A 20,617-nucleotide genomic window follows, 5' to 3' on the forward strand; every position below is an offset into this window, starting at 1 on the left:
ACTTCCTCCAGTCTTATATAATATCCACACTTGCTGAGGGTGTACTCTGCCCAGTCATAGAGGTCACTGATAAAGATGTTAAAGAGTATTGGCTGTAGTATTGATCGCTGTGGTGCCTCACTGGTTCATCTATCTTACAGTTCACCTCACTCTCTATGTATCTTCTGCCTTTTTCAGTTTGCCAGTTCAGTTTTTCAGTTTGATAATGAATAATGAATAATGAATAATGTATGAAAATGAATGATAATCCTTGCTAAAGTCAAGATTAACATCATCTACTGTTCTCCCATTGCCTACTAAGACAGCTATCTTCTTGTAGAAATTCCTTTAGTTGGACAATCATATTGAGTACTCTCAATCTTATTAGTTTTCTTCATATGTTTGGAAATCATTTTTAAGAGGGTTTGCTTCAACACCTTGCCAGAGATTGAGATGATTCTGACCACTGTTCAGTTCTACAGACATTTGTTCTTGCTATTCTTGGAGATAGGAATGGCATTTATTGTCTTCCAGTCCTCAGGAACTTCCTCTGATCACAATAACTTGTAAAGATAATTGAAAGTGGTCTTTCAATGACATCAGCCCTGTGTAAATTAGTGTACAGGCACTTCAGATTGGCCCTAGGTCATAGAGATTTCCAAGAAAAGATATGAAAGATTCAACCATACTGAGAGGCACTTCATTACGGATGAGTATATTTTGAGGGAAAGCCCTCTTCAATCTTCTTATTGTTCTCAGAGTATCTCCTCTACATCAGCCTGCACCCTATGTTTGCCAAGCTAGTCCACCCATTCGTCACTTCTCTGTGGATTATCATCTCCTTTATCCAGTTATGTCAAGTAGTTTTTAATTCATCCCTTCTACTCTCCTTAACAATCCAGTCTGTTTCCCATTACTTTTTATTGTTTTATTTAGTGCAGTTTATGAATCATAATACAAATATGGTACATAAGCTCTTGAAGTACTTCAGAAAACACAGTTTCATGTGTAAGAAGCAGAGGAAAAGTATTTTATTTTTTTCTTACAGGACTATTCTCTTTAGAGCTCTTACATGTTCTCCACAGAATGATGGTAGCCTAAATAAAAAGGTCTACCGACAAAGTGGGTACTCAACTGAAATTCCAGTCATTGCAATGTAGGAATGTCAAAATAATGTAGCAGTGTAGCATTTTTTAAGGATCTTTTCAACAACCAGCATAAAGTTTACCCAGAAGTGTCTTATAAAAACCATATACATTTTTGAAATAAACCAGCTCTTACAGCTCTGCTGATGCTGGGGGTGGGTAGTGGGCATAGACAGTTAGTTAGTTATTTTTACTGGCATTCATAAAATAAATAATGAATTCTGCAGTAAAAAGCCAACCACTCAACAACTGGAAGAAAAATAACATCACACCATTTATAGGTAGTTTTTTCTTTTTCTTTTTTCTTTTTTTTTTTTTTTTTCATTTATTGTATATTTTATTTAAGCAGTGGAAGAAATAAACATGTCAGGATTCATAAGAAAATCTACACTTAATCTCCAAAAATATATAATGCAACACTCAACAGGTCAAATCCAGTAGAATTTTATTTCATAATCTTCAACTTTTGCAGAATTTAGTGCTTTATTGTACTTTTGTCTGACATGAATTGGCTTAGCTGTCTAAAAATGGTCTTGTGCATTTAATGAATACCTACCATATCTCATGTAATGAGAATTTCATAACATTTGCTACAAACTTGATGTCATTTATATCAGAACTCAGCAGCTTTATTATTGCCTTACCATGCTTTATGTACTGTTAGTTTTATTGTTTGTTATTCAAGTTTAAATTGCATTCCTGTAAGTTCAATTGAATGTATAACTTGTCCAACTGTGGGCAGTTCCACAGTTCCACAGTTCCACAGTATCCAACTGATAGGAGCTAGCAAGCTATAAGATTTCTAAAGGCCAGCCTTCCTTTTTTAGAGACACAGTGCAGGGTAGTCTATTGCTGGTCACATTCAAACCATCCCAAACAAATTATATTCTAAAAACAAGTTTTTCTTATCAACTTCTTGTCAGTCCTTGCTGACACATGTGACAATTCTTAACAAGTAGGTAATTGGAATAATGCCCATAGAGGCTCTTACATGTTGAAATCTGGGCATGGACTTCATTACATTAGATACCTAATGATACTTTTCTAGATTTTATCAATGATAAGCATGATTAAGTGGCATATAAAAATAAAAAAAAACAATAATCTCCAGATTATCCCTAGGTATTGTCTCTTCCCTTAGCCCCAGCAAAGCATAATTATAACTGATAATACACATTTCTTCAAGAGTACACTTTGTTCTCAAATCGGAATGCTCTGTAGGATAAGGCCAAAATATAATTATTTGTGTTTTACAGCTATCAAATTTAAGATATAAGAAAGGGAAAGAAATTTTTAAAATCACAACACATCAGTGTCTGTCCAGCTCAAAGCAAGTGTCCTTGTATCAGCCCCAGACTTAGAATGCCTCCCCTTCTGGGAGATTTCCTTTACTCTTCATGATTCAAGATTGAAAAACTAGGGAATAGCTTATGCATATTAACATAAATGACAGGAATACCAAAAAGTTCTAAAAAGAAGTCTGATTAAAATTCTTGCATTTAAGAAGTGTTTGCTTCCTTATGCAGGTGTGCTAGCCTTGTTTTCTAGGTAACACTAGTGATCATACTGCTGAAAGGTCACTGTCACACTAGCATCCAAAAGAAAAATAAATACATTGCATGTTTTGTTTTGTTTTGTTTTTCTTGCTTAGCTTTCAAATTAGCAAATTTCAAATAAGCAAATCATTTGTCATCATCAATAATCTTTAATTATCAAAAATTAACAAACCATCCCCTGAATGTTCTGCCTTTCCTAAATTCTCCATCATTGACCAGCACTTAGTCTTGTGGAACTGTATGTAAGTACGTAAGTATGTCAGTATGTAAGATTGATGTGAATTCCCCCCTACAGGATGAACCATAAGTCTACAGTAGGGGTTCACTTTGCATTCAGCAAGTGATGCAACACTTGGGCCCAAACTTGCAATCTGATCACAGAACAAAACCAAGATATAAAGAACAATGTGTGGTGGGCACAGTGTAAGTGAAAAGGATGGAGGTATGGTCATGAAAAACTTGGAAAGGGCAAATAACCCTTAAGTAACAACAAACTGTTGCATATGTGCTTAGTTGTGTTGCTCTCAGACCTGTGCTACCATATTCCACTGTCACTCCCTGTTTTAATTTTATTTCCATTTTTTACAGTATGTACCTATTTTATAGTGTGCCACTTAGTATATATGTGTGTACCTATTTGAGTAGATCTCTTTTTTGATAATTCTTACCATAAATACTACTGTAAGTGGAGGATGGTTCTTCCTATTAATTTATATTATTTGCTAAACATACAGGTTACAGATTTCAAAACTGTCCAACTGTGATGAAATACATACTACCATAATTTGTAATTTTCCAGATCAGACAAATAATGGTATATACCTGTGCCCATCTAACACCCGCATTAACATTTTCCAGTGCCAGAATTCTGATATGGCATGTAGAAAAACATCACAATCCTGATGGATTTTTTATTCTATGAGAAAGGAGACTGCTCTTATCTCTTATTTGCTTGTGAGAAATTGAGGAATTAAGAGTAAAATGAAGCTGTGAAAGTAAGATGTTTAATGTTCTATGACATTTTCAAAGGTGTCCATGTCCCACTTAAAGCACAAGGAATATCTTTACAGCTCTAGGTTTTCAATATCTTCTCGAAAAGCTTTGTTCGAGATCACAAAAATAAGTCTGCAGAGGTACAAAAAATTTAATCTAGGCCTCATAAATGTGAAATTACTGCTTCATAAATAGGACCAGCCTTCCTAGTAAAAGCAGCCAAAAAGTGGGAAGAGTGTCAAATGTGGTTCAGGATGTACTGAAGTGTCTCTCTGAACATGACTTGACTCAGTGCTATGATACTGCATTTTTCTACACAGACTCTCTGATTCAAAGTTCATTGGCTGTGTGTAGCATCCTCCAGACAGGTTAATGAGTCATTTTCCAACTCCCCTTTGGAGACAGTCCTCCAGTCTCAGTGATAGTACTAATACGCAGAGATTTTACCCTAAGGTAAATTTCATATATGAACCTAATTCAGTGAATGAAGTCTCATAGAAAGGCAGGCACAGAGGATTATTAACTGCATGGTCGTAATGAGATGCAGTGAGCTTAGGAAAGCTGTTCTAGCGAGATTTCTGATGATTATGAATCCAGCAATCATTATGCAAAACAGACGGATAAATTCTTCTGATGAAGAGTAATACATTAATTAATTACATTATGTTAAGAAAGTATTGGGTGTGATTTCTGCCTCGGGGACAAACTGTTGATAAAATCTTCTGCAGTCTGACACATTAGCAAAAGTTCACAGAAAGACTAAATGTCACATTATAGGAGGAGACAACTGGGAAAAAGCTGGGCACGATTTTTTATGACTCTGTCACGGAATTATAAATATCTCTTGTATAAATTTTGTCTCTGTGAGCCAAAAAGGGGTAATCTCACACCCACATTCAAGCTCCTTGCTGGATCAACATAGTGTACTAGTAGATTTATTTTAAATATCAATCAGAAACACAAGGGAGAGTGAGGGCAGCATGATGAGGAAACACACATTAGTTATTAGGTGTCCATCACAAAGACATATGACAAATTTTTTGCCATTCATGTGTTCAAATAGCTTTAACCATGAGGTGGGTTTAATTTGTCTTTGGCATGGCACATCTACTGTTGCACATTTCATCTCAGTCTCTTTTTCCAGACTCCTGGTAAAATTCTTTCTGGAATTGCTGACATTCTTTCATTCATTCTTTTTTTTTTTTTTTTTTTGCCATTATTCCATCTTAATAGCCTGCATACTTTTTTTTTTTTTTCTTTAACATGCTATCAGATAGTTTTTTTGCTTGTTTGCTTGCTTTTTAACAGCGTTTTGAAGACAAGTAAGAAACTTCACTAATGATATTTCATAAACATCTTGCAGATCAGCATAATTTTCTCTCGAGCTCTGTAGTACTTCATTAAGAGAAGCTAAGTAAAGGAATGACCTTTCTTGTCCAAATCATGTCAAAGTTTTTGATCACATTCTAGTAAATAGAACTATGAAAGTCTGACAAAGAGCTTTATTAGTGAGGTGTGTCCCACACACAAAAGAATTCTAAATAGAAAACCAGACACACTACAGACATACATTACTCTGAATTCACCCAGGGAAGAAGAAAACCTGAAGCCTGACAGGAACTCTGCTTAAGCAAAGTGCAGTGACATCTTATCATCTGAGTATTGCACTCACACTGGGAAGGCCTTAACAAGAAAGGTTTTATTGATTTAACCATCAGTCCTGACTTCTACACCCATAGCAATGTAATAAAATGAGTTCATAGAATCATAGAATCATGGAATCACAGACTCATTAAGGTTGGAAAAGACCACTAAAATAATCTAGTTCAAGTGTTAACCCATCATCACCAGGTGCACCAAACCACACCCCTCAGTGCCACATCTACAGTCTTCTTGAAGATCTCCAGGGATAGTAACTCCACCAACTTCCTGGGCAGCCTGTTCCAGTACCTCACCAGATATTGGAGTTATCATCTCCTCATAGTGTTTCACTATGCTACATGGATATGGGCAATCATTCAAATACAACATGGACTTCTTCCCTCGTGATAGATTCTGCATGGGGACAGCTGATCTGAACAGTTACACGTCCACAAACACGTTGTTTAGTTGTTTGGTTTTGTCTGTCTCTTTGGATACTGAGCTCACAAACATGCTTAAACATGAGAACATGTATAGCCATAGGAATTTCAAGTGAGCCAAAGTGCAAAAATGTCTTAATCCAGCATTTTGACACAGTCTGTCCATATAATACTGGGAAACACTGGCAAAACTCATTGATGCCAGATTCTAGTTTCAGCCTGACTTTACTGCCATCATGCAAGTAAAGGTGAAGTTAAATCTTCTACAAGGCAGTATGCAATTTCGGTTACTTCCTCAGCCCAAGAAGAAAACCAGAGTATCAGTATGCAACCAATATATTTTGAAAATAAGCTTGTTACATAAAAACCTCCTGGCTGTATCCAATGCTTTAATGCACAATCTTTCTTATTAACTAATATAATTAACTTAACTATATACGAAATGAGAAATGCATCCAGGTGCTCCTATCTTTTTCTGAGTCGTTATGTGATAAGTGATAAAAATATTCTCAAGTGTTCTATTTGGCTTAAAATACTAAAATGTTTTTACGGTAGGTAGTTTAAATGAAATGAGCCAATAATTAAACAAGTGCCAGTGATGCTGCAAGCAAAACAATATTGGGGATGGCTGGCACCGCAGCTGTTTGCATGATGTGATAACAACAGTGTCTTCAAATGAAGAAAACTACAGATAAGGCCAAAGTCGCCAAACAGAACACTTCAGCTACCTATGAGCGAGCATCAGCTTGCTATTAATTGGGTATCTATTCCATACAAAGAGTTGTTGAAAAATATGTGTTATGTCAATATGATACCTGTCAGGGGAAAAGAATCGTAAACAGATTTGCAAGTGGAGTGTTCTTCTACATAACCTGTAATTTCAACCAGCACCTTCTCTTGGCAAATGTTCAGTAAGAGGCAGTGATGATCTATGTTTACTTAGAGTGGGAGGGAAAGAAATCAAAGCGGAGAAGGATCTAACAGATACAAAACAAGCAGTATGACTCTTAGTAAAAATGTAGAATGCACAATGAAAGATTTATGAATTTTAATGTACAAATTTCTGTATTGTCTTTAAAATTAAATTTAAGTTGTTGTTCAGATAGGGCCAAAAATAAATGGATAATTTTAAACATTTATTCCATCCTTAAGAATCCAATCTAAAGTGACAAAAAGGAATATCCATCTGGTTTTCCATTTAAGATCATCCATGCAGCAAATAAAAAAGTAGACTTTAATAATGACAGCTGAGTTGCTTTAGGAACTAAGGACAGATCAGTTGTTCAGTCTGTTTCTGGAACTGTTCCACTATTTTTATCCGTTCACCCCTTTACTGTGTCTATCCCTCAGCAGGTGGTACCATGTGTATAAACCACGCTGTTCTCCAGCACTTCTGATTTTGCTTTGCCCCAGAGAAGGCAAAGATGTTAGCTGTTGTACTGTATCTGGATGTGATGAAGTGAATTTTATAGTAGCTGTGGTGCTGTGTTTTGGATTTGTAGCTAAAACAGTGTTGATAACACACTGTTGTTTTGTCTGAACCGTACTTGCACTGTATCAAGGTTTTCTCTATCTCCACTCTGCCCCCACTGTGAGTAGCTGGTAGGCAAGAGACTGGGAAAAAAAAGCTGCTGAAACACCTGAGGTGAGCTAGCCAGGGTACTATTCCATCCAGCATGGTATATTCTGCAGTACAACTGCAGAAGAGAGCTGGGGATGGCAGCTTGACTTCCAAGGTTACTGTTGCTTGGAGACTGGATGGACATGGGCCTGAGAGTGGGAGGTGGTGAACGAATGCTTTCGTATCACTTTTTTCTTTTTTTCCCTCTACTTTTCTGTTCTTTCCTTCACTGACTAAACTGTCTTTATTTCAACCCACAGTTTTTCTCACTTTTGTTCTTTCTGTTCTCTCTCCCATCCTGAGCAGTGGAGAGCAGAGTGAGTGAATGGTTGTGTGGGTGCTTGGCTGCTGGCAAAGGCCAACCCACAACAGTAGATTCTCTACTCAAATGGAAATTGAAACATAACCAAGTTCTCCTGTAGCCAAGCAACTGTGTGAACAGATTATCAGACTTGTATGTCTTATTTCAGCATCTTGCATTCTCACTGAAGGTATTTATTGAGACTTTGTCTTTCTAATTCCAGTAAAAAATTCATTAAACTTACTGTAAGATTTTCAGTTAGCATCTTGTTACCATAAATTAAAGTCTACCTTAAATTAATATCTACCTTAAATTAATGTCTTAACCCCCTTTCTTCTGAAATAATAGAACCACAATGACCTTCCTCCTATGGTTGATTGTGACTATCACTATTACGTACACAGTCTACATAGTGATTACAGTGCTGAAATCAAAGACCTGAGTTTGCCATAAATTTCTTTGATTTAATCAGATTTTTTTAGGTTTATGTGACACAAATCAAGAAAGCAGCAGATCCAAAGCATACAAAGATGTTCTGCAAGGTAAAAGGATGAAGTGTTATGAAATGGGCACTAAAGTGAGCCACTAGATAAGTCAGATACAGAAAAGACAGTAGATGACCCTCAATGACCCTCAAACAGAATAACAGAATGGCCCAGGTTGGAAGGGACCTCAAGGATCATGAATTTCCAACCCTCCTGCTACATGCAGAACCATTTAGTACCAGACCAGGTTGCTCATGGCCCCATCCAATCTGGCCTTGAACACCTCCAGGGACAGGGCATCCACAACCTCTCTGGGCAGCCTGTTCCAGCACCTCACTACTCTCTCTGTAAAGAATTTCCCCCTGACATCCAACCTAAATCTTTCCTCTTTCAATTTGAAACCATTTCCCCTTGTCCTGCAGTTATCAACCCTTTCAAAGAGTTGATTCCCCTACTGTTTGTAGGCTCCCTTTAGGTACTGAAAGGCTGCAATGAGGTCACGCCACAGCCTTCTTTTCTCCAGGCTGAACAAACCCAGCTCCCTCAACCTGTCTTCACAGGGGAGGTGCTCCAGTCCCCTGATCATCTTCATGGCCGTCTTCTGGGCCCTCTCCAACAGCTCTCTGTCTTTTTTGTACTGGGGACTCCAGACCTGGACACAGTACTCCAGATGGGGCCTCACGAGGGGGACAATTACCTCCCTGTCCCTGCTGGCCACCCCTCTTCTGATGGAGCCCAGGATACCATTTGCCTTCCAAGCTGCAGCAGCACACTGCCAGCTCATGTTAAGCTTTTCATCCATCAGGACCTCCAGGTCCTGCTCTGCAAGGCTGCTCTCAAAGACCGCTCCTTCCAGTCTATATGGATGCCTGGGATTCCTCCGACTCAAGTGGAAAACCTTGCACTTTGCTGTGTTGAACCTCATCAGGTTCACCCAAGCCCACGTTTCAAGCCTGTTGAGGTCCCTCTGAATGGCATCACTTCCTTCCATGGTGTCAACTGCACCACTCAGCTTGGTGTCATCAGCAAACTTGCTGAGGGTGCACTCAATTCCATCATCGATGTCATTGATGAGCACCAGTCCCAAAACAGACCCCGGGGGGGCACCTCGTTACCAGCCTCCATATGGACATAGAACCATTCATCACCACCCTCTGTCTGTGGCCTTTCAACCAAGTTCTTATCCATCGGGTGGTCTACCCATCAAATCCACATCCCTCCAATTTGGAGATAAGGATGTGGGGGGGACCATGTCAAAGGCCGTGCTTAAGTCCAGGTAAATGACATTGGTCGCCTTTCCCTTGTCCACCAATGCCTTCACTCCATCATAGAAGGCCACCAGATTGGTTAAGCATAACCTACTACTAGTGAAGCCATGCTGGCTGTCTCGGATCACACATTCATTCCTCATGTGATCAAACATGTCATCCAGGAGGATCTGTTCCATGATCTTCCCAGGCACAGAGGTGAAACTCACCAGCATGTAGTTCCCAGGGTCCCCCTTGCTCCCCTTCTTGTAAATGGGAGTGATGTGACCCTTCCTCCAGTCATCCAGGACCTCAGCTGGCAGCCACAACTTTCCAAGTATGATGGAGAGCAGCTTGTCAACCACCTCAGCCAGCTCCTTCAGAACCTTGGGATGCACACTGTCAGGCCCCATAGACTTGTACGCATTTAGTCTCATGAGGCAGTCTCGGACTTGCTCTGCCCTTACACTGGGGGGGGATTTACTGCCCCGATCCCCACCTAGAAGTTTAGGGATGCAGGGCTTAGGGACGTGAAAAATACTAGAATCCTGGCTGCCAGTGAAGACTGAGGAAAAATACTCATTCAGTATCTCAGCCTTCTCTTTGTCCATTGAAGCCAGTTCTCCTTTTACATTTACCAAAGGAGGTACATCAGCTTTGTCCTGTCTCTTCTGGCCAATGGCAGAATGGCATTTCAAGCATTCACAGAATCACAGAATCACAGAATTGTAGGGGTTGGAAGGGACCTCCAGGGATCATCGTGTCCAACCCCCCTGCCAAAGCAGGTTCCCTACAGCAGGTTGCACAGGTAGGCATCCAGGCAGGTCTTGAACATCTCCAGGGAAGGAGACTCCACCACCTCCCTGGGCAGCCTGTTCCAGTGCTCCGTCACCCTCACTGTAAAGAAGTTCTTGCGCATGTTTGTGCGGAACTTCCTATGCTGCAGTTTCCAGCCGTTTCCCCTTGTTCTATCTCCACTCACCACGGAAAAGAGTCCGGCCTCGCCACTCTGCCCCCCACACCTTAGATATTTATAGACCTGCATCAGGTCCCCTCTCAGTCTTCTTTTCTCAAGGCTGAACAGACTCAGTTCACTCAGCCTTTCCTCATAGGAGAGATGCTCCAGGCCCTTCACCATCTTCGTGGCCCTCTGCTGGACTCTTTCCAAGAGATCCTTGTCTTTTTTGTACTGGGGAGCCCAGAACTGGACGCAGTACTCCAGATGAGGTCTTACCAGGGCAGAGTAGAGGGGGAGGATCACCTCCTTTGACCTGCTGGCCACGCTCTTTTTAATGCACCCCAGTAAGCCATTGGCCTTTTTGGCCACAAGGGCACACTGCTGGCTCATGGCCAACCTGTCGTCCACCAGGACACCCAGGTCCCTTTCCGCAGAGCTCCCCTCCAGCAGGTCATCCCCCAACCTGTACTGGTGCATGGAATTATTCCTCCCCAGATGCAAGACTCTACACTTGCTTTTGTTAAACCTCATCCGGTTTTTTTCTGCCCAGCTCTCCAGCCTATCCAGGTCTTGCTGAATGGCAACACAGCCTTCAGGCGTGTCAGCCAATCCTCCCAACTTCGTATCATCAGCAAACTTGCTGAGGGTGGCCATTATCCCCTCATCAAGGTCATTGATGAAGATGTTGAACAAGACCGGACCCAGCACAGACCCCTGAGGAACACCGCTAGTTACAGGCCTCCAACCGGACTCTGCACCACCAACAATGACCCTCTGTGCTCTGCCAGTCAGCCAGTTCTCAACTCACCTCACTATCCACTCATCTATCCCACACTTCCTCAGCTTTGTTATAAGATGTCGTGGGGGACAGTATCAAATGCCTTGCTGAAATCAAGGTAGACTACATCCACTGCTCTCCCCCTATCCACCCAGCCAGAGACAACATCATAGAAGGCTACCAGGTTGGTCAAGCACGACCTCCCCCTTGTGAACCCGTGCTGACTACTCCTGATAACCTCCTCTTCTTCCAGTTGTCTGGAGATGAAATCCAGTACAAGTTGTTCCATCACCTTTCCAGGGACAGAGGTGAGGCTGACTGGCCTATAATTGCCTGGGTCTTCCTTCTTGCCTTTTTTGAAGACCGGGGTGACGTTGGCTATCTTCCAGTCTTCAGGCACCTCCCCCGTCCTCCAAGACTTCTCAAAGATGACAGAAAGCGGTTCAGCAATCACCTCTGCCAGCTCCCTCAGCACCTGTGGATGAATCCCATCGGGTCCCACAGATTTGTGAACATTGGTGTTGCCTAGGCGCTCCCGGACCACCTCTTCCCTGACAGAAGGGAGGTCTTCCATTCCCCAGATCCTCTCACTAACCTCCAGGGTCTCAGATTCCCAAGGAGAAGCTTTTCCACTGAAAACAGAAGCAAAGAAGGCATTCAGTATCTCCGCCTTCTCAGCATCCCCCGTTACCAGAACGCCCCCATCACTTAGCAGGGGAGCCACATTCTCCCTAGTCTTCCTTTTACTGTTAATTTACTTGAAAAAACCTTTTTTATTATCCTTATCCCCTTTGCTAGATTTAATTCCAGGCGGGCTTTAGCCTTCCTTGTCTCATCCCTGCAGACCCTGACAACATTCCTGTATTCTTCCCAAGTTGTCAGACCCTTTTTCCACATTTCATGGGCCTTCTTCTTTCCTTTGAGTTTGTGCACGAGCTCCTTGCTCATCCACACAGGTCTCCTGCCACCCTTTCCCGATTTCTTCCTCACAGGGACATACCGATCCTGAGCTTGGAAGAAGAGCTGCTTAAATGCGGACCAGCTCTCACAGGCCCCCTTGCCTTCCAACACCCTTAGCCCATGAGACAGCTCCAAGTAGGTCCCGGAAGAGATCGAAGTTGGCTCTCCTAAAGTCCAAGATAGCGATCCTACTTTTTGCTTTACTTCTTCCACTCAGGATCTTGAACTCCACCATCTCGTGGTCACTACAACCCAAGCTGCCCCGGACCTTTACTTCCCTGACAAGCCCTTCTCTATTAGTGAGAATAAGGTCCAGCAGTACCCCTCTCCTCGTCGATTCCTCAACCACCTGCATCAGGAAGTTGTCTTCATTGAAGCTCAGGTATGCACAACACAGATGCCAATGCCCCAGGTTTCTGAAATCTTTTTAGGAACAGTGAAAGAAACTGTGGACAAGACATCTTATCCAAATATGGACATCCGAAACAAGCCAAATGCACTGTACCTATTCCTGTCAGTGAAGATCCTACTGTATCCTAAGAGATACACAAACATATGTTGTGTAAATCTAGTTAAGGAAAATGAATTGAGTCCTGGGGGCTCAATTCAATTGCCCACATTGAGACACTTAATGCCCTCAATGCCTAATTCAGCTGACTCCTGAAAGTCGTGGGTTCATGCACACAAGTACAGTTTGAACAACTCAGATGCCTCAAAGGCATTTCAAATAGCACTGGCTGACTGTGCTTAAGTGGAAGGACTGTTTCAGGGAAACTCTGGCAACTGAGCATGGCTCCAAAGTTTCCTGTCACTGCCCAACTTTCTGACCATGTCATTCAGCATACATTCACAGCAGAGTGCCTTTAAGCAAACTACAAATGACTAAAGATTTCTTTTAGTTCAGAATTTATTTTTAAATGTCCCAAATCAGGAAATGGTCAATCACACAAAAACCCTACTATTGCTGTCAAAATCACTGTGCTAAAATCATCCTCCACAGATTAATATCAGTAACTAGGCATTATCACTTAGCTTTTTAGTTATAAAATAGTGCTTCATGTATAGAGTTAGAAAATGGGAATTGGCCAAAGCTAACTAAAACAAGAACGTAGGGAATTTCAATTACCTTATTTCCATGCTAGCAGAAATATTTAAAGATCTGCCATGTATTGAACTTACACAAAGTGTAGTTTAAATAAATCTGTTGCCATAATTAACATACTTTAATTAGAGTGGGATGTAAGGGGATTTTTTTCCCCCCCTATGGCATAAAAATCTATAATTTAATCTTCCATTGTTAACTATAGCTATTTTCTCTAATTATTTATATATAAGACTAAACATTTTATTGGATAAAATTAAGATAAACAAATTATTTGAGTTCAGAAAATAGTCATTTGTTTTACTATGAAGAAAGGAATTCATGAAATTCACATGCACTACAAGATCAAATCAGCTCTATTAATTTTATGGGACATTATTGATTTCCAAGAGTGGATCTGAATTTTTTTGTTTTGTTGTGATACCATCACAGTGACATAAAACACACATCTCTAATTATATACTGACATTCTATAAAAGGAATGTTCCTATAGAGGAATGCATCATTATGTAAAAAAAAATGCAAAGATCTCTGGTCTGTAGATGTGGCCAGAGCAGCTATGTTTCTTTTGTACAGTGACTCTATAAATCATTGTAGAGAGTTTGTTCTCTACCTAAAATCGTTATTATTTATGCATGGATGCCACTGGCTGAATTATACAACATATCAGGATCAGATGCAAATATATTGATATTCTACTGGAAGTCAGTTATTATTTGGAATAAAAGACTGTGCCTGTGATAACGCCTTAATTCTGGAACTGAATAAAACATGGATTATCCAAAGCCATTGTCCCCATAAATTTGGCATCTGTGGGAATAAAACCAGGTGTGAGGGGGTGATTACTCCAGTATGTAATAGAGTAACAGAAACTCTTGGACAGAATCAGAGGCCATGGAGTCAATACCTTTCTTTGTTTAACTAAAACTAGAAAACAAATGAAGTGCTGATAAAATTAATCCAATCCTTAATCATTTTAAAAGCTATGCTACTCGACTGCATACTCAATACCCATAGCCAAGTGCAATAAAATAAAACAAAGGCAGGCTATACAGAATTAATTATCTAGTGCAAAGTCGCAAATGCAACACTATTATTGCTTATAAGACCAGACCAATATCTCCACAAATGTATTATTTCAAAAAATAAAATTATGAAAATGTACAAAGAATTTAGACTTATAATTTCTCCTCAGTTCTATTTGTTAGAATAAAAATGATTGTATAGGAGACAAGGAAAATGTAGGTCTTGATCTCTCACTGATTCCAAAACAATATAAGAATCTTGTGCAGCTGTGTGACTGAGAAATCACTAGTTAATTCTAGCATGGGGATATATTCCATTCCCTTCATCAAAGGTGTCAATGTACTGCAACAAAAAACATATGGACTATTAATATTTCATTTATGCATTAGTGTTGACTCCTTAGATAATGCACTGTATTTATATTTTCTGATTATTTTTTTTAATATTGTTGTCAATTGAAAATCTGTTATTTTCAAAATTTTTGTTCAGTTGAAGTTCATGTGGCTGACTCATATTATTTTGTTTATTTCTCTTTGGACAAGTGTGGAAATAAAAGAGATCTATGGAGAAGCAAATAAAGTATTATTTTATTGTCAAAGTGGAACAGCTTCCCTGAATTCTCACAAAATATCTGAAATGAAATATAGTTGTCAACAGTGTAGAGGTGTTATAAAAAGCAATACACCTATTCAGAGAACAAAAGACTCTAATCCAAACCTTTGGATTTTTCTTATAAGGTGGTTCCTGTGTAGGATGTTTCTATAACTATACAGTAACATTACTTGAACACACTTGGATGCAAATATCAAAGGTTCAAGCTATATATATAAGAGATTTTGCATTCAATCTCTCGGAAACAACAGCGAAATGCCAGATTTAATAGGAATACATTCTTAAGTAACAGAAAAGAAAAGCCTTGAAGGTATTTAACCAGACATACATAAGCATGAAGATTAAAGTTCACAGTGAAGTTGCAAAGAAGCATGAATCTACTCTACTACTTAGCAAAAGAGAGCATATGTCCTGAAGTAATTGCACAGATATTGCCCTAGCTATGCTCACAAAATCTTGGTGCTTCAAGCTGAGATTGGGAACATCAGTTAACAAAAGGAGCATAGCTGTATTTCTATTTCTATTTTTTTTTCTCTACATGACTTCTTGTCACCCAGAATTCTTTCATCATTTAGAGGAAAAAATAAAAGAAAAACAGAATGAATTCTTTAATCCCTAGTAACAGAGCCACATCTACTCTGCACACAACTGTGCTACAGAGCACTGGAGCCTATTGCTTTCCCCTATTGACTTATCCCCCACATACATTGAAACCTGAAATATAGTAGGAAGTGCAGCTATTTCCCCTGGCAAAGGAGATCTGTTTTCTAAGGTGTACTTTATACTGCTCTAGGAAAAAATAAAAATAAAAAAAATTAAAAAAATAAAAAAATAAAAAATAAAATAAAAACAACAAAACAACAGAAAAAGAAAACAGAGCAATGTATTCTTTGGGTTTTACCTCATTTATCTTTGGAATTCACCTTGATATTCTAAAGTCTATTCTTTTGTTTTCTTTTGCTTAATACTGAATATAATTTTTTGTTTGCCTGTTTGTTTTATTTTTTTGATAGCCCTAACTATCGAAGTTGTGCCATAGCATCATCAATTTGGATTGGTGATGTGATCTGCAGGGGCTATTTCTTTGAAAAATGGTAATTTAACACAGATTCTTATTCTGTTTTTCTTTACTCCACTCTTTCTCCTGCCATTCTCCATGGGTTGTAATAAAACATATTTTAAAGGTGCTCTTTCTCCTTTTTCTGTGACCTGATGGCATGGATTATGCATTAATGTATTAGACTTGCTATGAGAAGTAATCTTGTTCTGATTTTCTGATGCTTGCTATCTTCTTGGATGGGTATTTGAGGTAGTACTACTATTGTGAACAAAAGTCAGAGATCTAAGGATACCATTGAGCTGGTAGCAGTGTCCATGCACGTCTTCCAGTGCGCAGAAGAATTTATCTAGGGAAGCAGTGCACTTCTTCTCAGTCAGGAAATGATTATCAAGAAGGAATGGGATGGCAGTGTTCATCTATTGTCCACTCAAAATTTCCAATGGTCTTCTTTTTTGTTTTAATAAAACAAACATAGATAACAGATTTCTAAGCGAAGCTTCTTTCCAAATACTCCATGAAAAAGAAAGCAAAGGTAATTTCATATATTTTAGCAACGCACTAAAAGAGGCTTAAGTCAAAGCATTCCATTCAGCATCAGCAGTTACTAAGGTACAGCGTGTAAAGATGAAACACATGAAAACTTGATGATTGTCAAAGCCTTTGAAGACACAATTGCAAGGAGGCACCAGTATTTACTATTCCTTTGTATTAAAACTACATGGATAATACAATTTTCTTTTTGCAGATGCTCACTCTGCTCATGCTACATCACTGTGCTTTCTTCAAGTTCGTCTGAACTTTTCAACTTCATGTGATCAGAGCTGTGGAGCTCTGGCCAGTACCAACATCAGCTTGTCAGGCTACCTTTCTTTTGGAAATAAGTAGATAAGCAATGAAGTAGACAAGTAACATGAGTTGCGGAAATCTGTTGTTTCTTATCTACTGTCATAAATATTCACTGCATCACTGTATCTATCATAGGAATCATAGAATCACAGAATGCTTTGGGTTGGAAGGGACCTTAGAGATTATCTAGTTCCAAAGCTCCTGCCATGGACTGGCTGCAATCCATCTTATCAGGCTGCCCAGGGCCTCATCCAGCATGGCCTTGAAGACTTCCAGGGAGAAGGCATCCACAATCTCCCTGAGCAGCTTGCTCCAGTGCCTGATCATCCTCCCAGTGAAAAATTTTCCACTGACATCTAATCTCAATCTCTGCTCTTTTAGTTTAAAACCATTCCCCTATGTCCCATCACTATCCACCACATAAAAAGTTGATTTCCCTCCTGTTCATAAGCATGATATTTGGGAATACATCAGTTCAGTGTTTACTAGGGAAGCTAGTTTGCTAAGATACCTTAACTTGGATTTGTCTACACTGCGCAGAAATCACAGTAACACCTGTCCTTAGGAGTAAGTAAAGAGACTGAGGAAATCCAATAACTCTACATGTTGATTCTTCCCTACTAAAATGCAAATGCTGTTTTCAGGTTTCCAGATTCTGCTCTTTGGCACAATGTTTACTGCATGTAGATAGAACTAGTTCAAAACCTGTTCAAGGAAACCCAGTGTAAGGTACTTCAAACTCTGGGGGAGTAAGGGGAGACATCCCAGCTTTTTAACCTATAGAAGGTGACAGCCAAGCCCTCTGAGAAAATCTTAATATGAATTCTGTGGGGAGAAGACTATTTTCTAAAAGAAAGAACATTTATTTGGCATTCTTGGAAGAAAAGAAAACAAAATACAGGGGGGAGAGGGAGGAAATATGTGGCTGCCAAGAGTCATCAGATCACTCTGCTTTCAGAGACAAGCAAATAATTTCTGACAAAGCTTCAGGAACAGCACTGGAAATCAGAAGCATCCCAAGCCTGATGGCTGAATTTCCTAGCACATCTCTGCTGAAAAAACCTTCACAAATTAATAATAGAAGATGCTAAGAATTTAGAGATGTGATGTATCAAAACAGTTTGAATTGTAAAGATGCTTAAACTCTCATACTCTGTGAACTGCTCGGATGACTGTTTGGGTGCTGTTGGAAACTGGTCCCCACACAGATCATCTAATGCATACCCATCTGTAACATTACAGGGAGAAAAACTGACTGAGATTTAGGCAGAGAGTGGCTGAACCATCATGTTTAATGTTATATCCTGTGTGGGTCTGACACTGTTGTCATAGCAGAGATGTCAATAAAAATGGAAAGTATCTGCAGATTCTGGTTTTTCAAAAACATGAGCATACTGTAAAACTCATTTACCCATCTTTACTCAGCACTGGTAAGGCCACATCTTGATTACTGTGGTCATTTTTGGGCCCCTCACTACGAGAAAGACATTGAGGCCCTGGAACGTGTCCAGAAAAGGGCAGCGAAACTGATGAGGGGTCTGTACAGCTCAGAAGGCCAACCATATCCTGAGTTGAGTCAAGAGAAGTGTGACTAGCAGCTCCAGGAAGCTGATTCTGCCCCTCTACTGTGGAGTAGTGCCTCCAACACAAAAAAGACATGGTGCTGTTGGAGCAGGTCCAGGGGAGAGCCAGAAAGATGATCAGAGGGTTGGAGCACCTCCCCTATGAGGACCGACTGAGAGACCTGGGACTTTTCATCCTGGAGAAGAGAAAGTTCTGGGGGGACCTTATTTCAGTCTTCTAGTATCTGAAGGGGACCTACAGGAAAGCTGCGGAGGGACTTTTTATAAGGGCATATAGTGACGGAACAAGGGGAAATGGTTTTAAACTGGTAGATTTAGACTAGGTATAGGAAAGAAATTATTTACTGTGAAGGTGGTGAGACACTGGAACAAGCTGCCCAGTGATACTGTGGATACCCCCTCCGGGAAGCATTCAAGGCCAGGCTGGATGGGACTTTGAGTAACCTGGTCTAGAGGGAGGTGTCCTTGCCTATAGCAGAGGGTTTGAACAAGATGATCTTAAAAGTCCCTTCCAACCCAAACCATTCTATGTTTCTATGACTTCGTGATATGTGCTGAGAACAGATCTATAATACATAACAACTTCACATAACTAAATATATTTAGAGATTGGTATACCCTCAGCATCGCAGGATCAGCTGCCACTAACCTCAGCAGAAGTTGTTGGAGAAAATATGACAGCATTTATTTCATAAGCTGAGGAAAGAATAACATCTGAATCTTTCTATATGAAAGTGCCATATTTGACATGTGATAGGAATGACAGCATCACCCCCTTCCTCCCATTACTCCAAGAAAATGATGGTTCTGCATCAGAGACTCATTTGAAACTGCGTGGTGAAAGTGACAAAGCTTCCCCTGCGCATTCTTCCTGTATGGGATGGATGAGATATTTCATTTCATACATCATTTGCTGTTTGCTGCAGTTATTTCACAAAGCCCTATTTTGACTTTGCTGGAAATGTGAGAAAGATTTTCCAAGTTTGGAAATTTCTGCAAGCAACAAGCTGAACTGCAGCTCCAACTGGTGCGAGTCATCAGAGGCCCGTTGAGTTCAATAGTGCTATATATTTATGTTATCTGTCTACTGGGTATAATTGAGAAGTCAGTGAAGCTATGTTAAAATCATAGAAGTGAGATTGGAAAAAAAGAACATTTTTTTCTACCTGAAACTGAATTTTATAGAAAGTTACTTTATATTCTGTAAATAAATTTATATAACCTCATCAATGAACATTTTCACTGCTTTCTACTATTTTTTTTTCTATATCGCTCTCTGTGAAATCTTGCTTCATCAGCTCAGTAACGCAGTCTTTTGAAAACCTGGTCTAAATTTTCTCCTCTCTAGAGTAAAAGAGAGGACAGCTTTATGTAGGAGGTTAAACTGGTTACTAAACTGAGTACAGTTACTGAAAGACTACTTAAATAAGTCATTTCAATTCTGGATATCATTAATAAAAATGGAAAAACAGCCAGAAAGCAGCTTTGCAGAAAAGAACAAGAGGGTCCTGGTGGACATCAAGTTGATTACAAGTCAGCAGTATGCACATGCTGCTAAGAAGGTAAATGTTATTCTTGTCTTCATTAGAGAAAGTGTTTCCAGCAGGTCAAGGGAGATGATCCTCTGTACTCAGCATTGGTGAGGCCACAACTGGAGTCTTGCACCCTGTTCTGGCTCACTAGTAAGACAGATGTGGACATACTGGAGATAGCTGAGGACTGGGATGGAGGGTCATCAAGCAATTGGAACATGTCTCCTGTGAGGAAAGGCTGAGAGAGCTGGGACTGTTCAGCCTGGTGAGGAGAAGGCCCAGGAGAATCTCAGTCAATGGAGCGGGCACAAACTGGAACAGAGAAGGCTCTGCCTGAACATTAGGAATCAATTCTGTGCTGTGTGGGTGATAGAGAATAGGTAGAGATTGCCCAGAGAGGTTATGGAATCTCTTTCAACAGCAAACTCTCCAGTACTTGGTAGTCTGGGCTATCCATTCGTGTACAATAGAAACATTTGGGGGGGGGAAGTGTTTTCACCTCTTTCTCTGCCAGCACATATCTGTATATAAGTATATACTTATATGGGAAGGATATATTTGGATTGTAAATGGCTGAAAATGGAAATAAATTCTTATATATTGGAATATCTGCATTAAAAAATAATTCAATGCTCCCAAAGGACTGTAAGATATGATCTCCCATGGTAGGAATTCACTTTTTCTTTCTTAAATATGAAGCTTCAAATTTGTTTAAAATAATATCAGAAAGTAATGTCAGTTTAAAAAAAAAA

This window comes from Lagopus muta, chromosome 3 (genome assembly GCF_023343835.1).
Source record: "Lagopus muta isolate bLagMut1 chromosome 3, bLagMut1 primary, whole genome shotgun sequence".
NCBI classification, from domain to species: Eukaryota; Metazoa; Chordata; class Aves; order Galliformes; family Phasianidae; genus Lagopus; species Lagopus muta.